Here is a 4,862-nt window from a genome sequence, read left to right on the forward strand (position 1 = left end):
ACACCGGGGAGCGGCCGTATCGCTGTGCTGACTGTGGGAAGAGCTTTTCACGGAGCTCAAACCTGAGAACACACCAGCGCACGCACACCGGGGAGCGGCAGTACTGCTGTGCCGACTGTGGTAAAAAGTTCAGTAGTGCCAACACACTGACACTGCACCAGCGCATGCACACCGGGGAGCGGCCGCACCACTGTGCTGAATGTGGGAAAAGCTTTGCAGAGAGTTCAAAGCTGAGAATACACCAGCGCGCACACACCGGGGAGCGGCCACACCACTGTGCTGACTGCGGGAAGGGCTTTGCAGAGAGCTCAAAGCTGAGAATACACCAGCGCACGCACACAGGGGAGCGGCCGCACCGCTGTGCTGACTGTGGCAAGGGCTTTGCACACAGCTCAAACCTGAGAACACACCAGCGCACGCACACCGGGGCGCAGCCACACCGCTGTGCTGACTGCGGGAAGAGCTTTGCACGGAGCTCAAACCTGAGAAGACACCAGCGCGCACACACCGGGGAGCGGCCGTACTGCTGTGCTGACTGTGGGAAGGGCTTTGCACAGAGCTCAAGCCTGAGAATACACCAGCGCACACATCAGGGAGCAGCCACACCGTTGTAACGATTCTAGTAAGAATTTCAGCAAAACCAGTGCACTGACTAAGCACCAGCGCACTCACACTGGGGAGAGGACATTGCGATGCATTGGCTGCAGCAGGAGCGTTGCACGGGCCTCCTCCTTGCTACCACATCAGTTCATTCACAGCCGAGAACAGCGGTACAGCTGTGCTGGCTTGGGCAAGCTCTTTGCTAGATTGGCCAACCTCACCCAGTCACGTACCCCAGTGCCCTTCTGCCACCGCCAGGGCCTGAGGGGCTTCTGGCAGTCCGTGGGCCTGACACAGCTCCAGCAGATGCAGATCAGGGAGTGGTCCTGTCCCCGTGATGCCCAGCAGAGAGACTGGGGGGATAGGGAACGGGACTTGGCTTAGCAGTGTGGGGAAGAGCAGACAGGTGGAGGGAATTTAGAGCAGATGGTCACAGCCTACTGCATTAGGTGGGATCCAACCAGGTCTCTCTCTTTCCATCCCACACTTGCTCCCCCTCCCCCCATCTTGATGGGACCCAGCTAGGAACTTCCCCCCCACACACCTACCTCGGTTCCAGACAGAGGATGACTCTTGGATGACATCACTTCCCACCAAGTCATCTCTGTGTGTTCATTGTTGCTTAATAAAAGCAAACTCTCTGAAAGATAACAAATCTTTGTGTCCTACACATACTGATTACTGTTGACACTGAAACACACATGCAGTTTATTATGTTGAGAATTATGAAGAAAGGGATAGATAATGTTGGGAATAATTAAGAAAGGGATAAATAAGACAAAATATCATATTGCCTCTATATAAATCCATGGTACACCCACATCTTGAATACTGCATGCAGATGTCATCGCCACATTAAAAAAAAAGATGTATTGGAATTGAAAAAGGTTCAGAAAAGGGCAACAAAATGATTGGGGTACGGAACAGCTTCCATATGAGGAGAGATTAGTGAGACTGGAACTTTTCACCTTGGAAAAGAGATGACTAAGGGGCATATGACGGAGGTCTATAAAACCATGACTGGTGTAGAGAAAGTAAATAAGGAAGTGTTGTTTACTACTTCTCATAACAAGAACTAGGGGTCATGAAATCAAATTAATAGGCAGCAGGTTTAAAACAAATAAAAGAAAGTATTTCTTCACACAATGCACAGTCAACCTGTGGAACTCTTTGCCAGAGGATGTTGTGAAGGCCAAGGGTTCATATAACAGGGTTCAAAAAAGAGCTAGATAAATTCATGGAGGATAGGTCCATCAATGGCTATTAACCAGGATGGGCAGGAATGGTGTCCCCTGCCTCTGCTTGCCAGAAGCTGGGAATAAGCGACAGATGATGATTACCTGTTGTGTTCATCCCCTCTGTGGCACCTGGCATTGGCCACTGTCGGAAGACAGGATACTGGGCTAGATGGACCTTTGGTCTGACCCAGTATGGCTGTTCTTATGTAATCACTTACTTACTGCAAATCCCACTCAAGAACCATCAAAAGTTTTAGGTGAAAAAAGATAACTGAAATTAACAAAGCTTAGCACATTGCTTTATAGAAATACAGATTACCGGAGCTCATTATCGAATGTTCCCTCAAAGCCTCCCTCATGCAGATTACTCCCTGTTGTGCCCCTCCTAGAGCCCTGGTATCAGGCTGCTCAAAATCAGCAGCCAGGCGCTCTGCATCAGCACTCCAGCCCTGGGGAAACTTTTCACCCTTAGCCTCACAAAGATTATGGAGCGTGCAGCAGGAAGCTATGACTACGGGAATGTTTTCCTCATATGGATCTAACCTGCCATAAAGGCATCGCCAGCGTGCCTTTCATCTGCCCAGTGCACATTCCACGGTTATTTGGCACCGACTCAGTCTATGGTTGAACCACTCCTTACCGCTATCCAGGTTTCCCGTGTAAGGCTTCGTAAGCCATGGAGGTAAGGGGTAGGCTGGGTTTCCCAGGATCACTATGGCCTTTTCAACATCCCCCACTGGACTCTTCTGGTCTGGAAAGAAAGTCCCTGTTTGCAGCTTTCTGTACAGGCCAGTGTTTCTGAAGATACATGGGTCATGCACCTTCCTGGACCACCCCGGGTTGATGTAAGGAAAGCACAGGTGGTAATTCACAAGCGCCCACAATACAATAGAGAAGTATCCCTTTCTGTTGATGTACTCCATCGCAAGATGGTCCGGGGCCAAAATTAGAATATGCGTGCCATCTATTGCTCCACCGCAGTTAGGGAATCCCATTGCTGCAAAATCATCCAATATTTCACGCACATTGCCAAGATGCAATTAGTAGCCCTGCACACGTGCATTAACGCAGCCGCAATGGTGGACTTTCCCACTACAAACTGATTCGCTACTGAGCAGTAGCAATCTGCAGTCACCAGCTTCCACACTGCGAGCACCACGCACTACTCCACCGAGAGGGCAGCTCTCATTTTGGTGTCCTTGTGCCGCAGGGCTGGGGCGAGCGCCGCACATGGTTCCATGAAGGTGGTTTTCCGCATACAAAAGTTCTGCAGCCACAGCTCATTATCTACATAACCTACATAACAATGCGATCCCACCACTCAGTGCTTGTTTCCCGAGCTTAAATGTGACAGTCCACTGTGTGCAGCTGCTCTGTGAATGCCAAAAGTATTCTGGTGTTTCTTTCCATTGCACACAGCAGGGCAGGCAACTCTGATTCCTGAGAATGGATATGAATAGAAGATTCTCACCCTAAGAGATGATACAAGCAGGCTGCAAATTCTTAACAGCAGCAACGATTGAGCTGCTGCCGCCAACAATGCTGGGACTTCGGCGGCAGCTCAATCAACTGCCGGTGCCTTCGGCGGCACTTCGGCAGAGGGACCTTCCTCCACGGCAGCGATTGAGCTACCACCGAAGACAGCGGTGGGACAGCGGCGGCAGCTCCTTCAGGACGTTGCGGGGCCCTCTTAGGGGCGTGGGGCCCGATTCCGGCCCTGGCTGCAGCTAGGGTGACCAGATCAGAGAGATAAAATATCGGGACGCGAGGAGGTGGAGGGGGCAAGCAAAAAAAAAAAAAGGCATTTCAAAGGGGCCGGGGGCATTAGCAGGCCCCGGCCGTGCACGCTGCCCTCCCCACAGAGCCTCCCAATGCCCTCTGGCCTGCCCCGGGCACATGCGGAGCGCGGTGGGTCTGGGGGGGGGCAGCGTGGAGCGGGCAGGGGCCGGGTGGGTGGCGCGGGCCGAATCCCCGCTGCTGCTGGGGAGCCCCGTGCCTCTCCCTCCCACTCGCGGCTGCGGCTCCTTCCCGGCGGGACGCGCCTGCCGCCGCCCCGGCCCGCCCCGGGCACATGCAGCGCGCGTCCCCCGCTCCTAGTCTCCCTCCCACCGGGAAGGAGATGCTGGAGCGCAGCCAAGCAGGAGAGGTGCGGGGCTCCCCGCCAGTGGTGGGACGCGTGCCGCATGTGCCCAGGGCAGGCCGGGGGGCGGGAGGCATGTCCCGCCGGGAAGGAGCTGCAGCTGCGAGCGGGAGGGAGAGGCGCAGGGCTCCCTGGCAGCAGCGGGGATTCGGCCCACGCCCCCGCGCCGCCCACCCGGCTCCCGCCTGGACCCACCGCGCTGCCCCGCAGGCTGCAGGGCTGGAGCAGCCTCCACGCTGCGCTCCCGGCCCTGGGCCCCCGTGTGTAGTGGCCCGGGGGCCGGGCAAGAGCCCTCTAGTGCGGCGGGGGGCTCAGAGCTGAGCCCCCCGTCTCCCTCCCTCCCTTGCTAGCCCCCCTTTGCCTGCCGGCCCGGTGCCCGGGTACTGGAGCTGACACAGCAGCTCCAGGATCCAGGTGCTGCCACCCCCCTCCCCCTCCAGGCTTGTGCAAGCCTGGGAGGGAGGAGGAATGCTGTGTGGTTGGGGAAGAGGCGGGGCCAGGGTGGGGATTTGGCGGGGGGAGCCAATGGGGGAAGGAAGGTGCGGGCCGGGGGGGGTCGAGAGTCCCTCCGGGAGGGCAAAATTTCTTGTTTGTCCAGTTTCCCGACCAAACATTGGTCGGGACGCGGGACAAAGAAGCAAATATCGGGACAGTCCCGATAAAATCGGGACGTCTGGTCACCCTAGCTGCAGCACTTGTACTCACCCGGCGGTGGTCCGGGTCTTCGGCGGCATTTCGGCGGCGGGGGGCCCTTCAGTTGCTCCACGTCTTCGGCAGCACTGAAGGACCCGCCGCCAAAATGCCGCTGAAGACCCGGACCACAGCCGGGCCAGGGCTCGCGGGGCCCCTGCGGGGCCTGGGGCAAATTGCCCCACTTGCCCCCC

General features: G+C 56.3%; 1 pseudogene; it reads left to right on the forward strand.

Moving 5' to 3' along the window:
* LOC115271395 overlaps positions 1–1,378 on the forward strand; it is a 3,295-nt pseudogene extending 1,917 nt beyond the window's left edge.
* Positions 1,379–4,862: the final 3,484 nt, after the last annotated feature.

Source organism: Terrapene carolina, unplaced genomic scaffold (assembly GCF_002925995.2).
Source record: "Terrapene carolina triunguis isolate 2854851 unplaced genomic scaffold, T_m_triunguis-2.0 Scaffold926, whole genome shotgun sequence".
NCBI classification, from domain to species: Eukaryota; Metazoa; Chordata; order Testudines; family Emydidae; genus Terrapene; species Terrapene triunguis.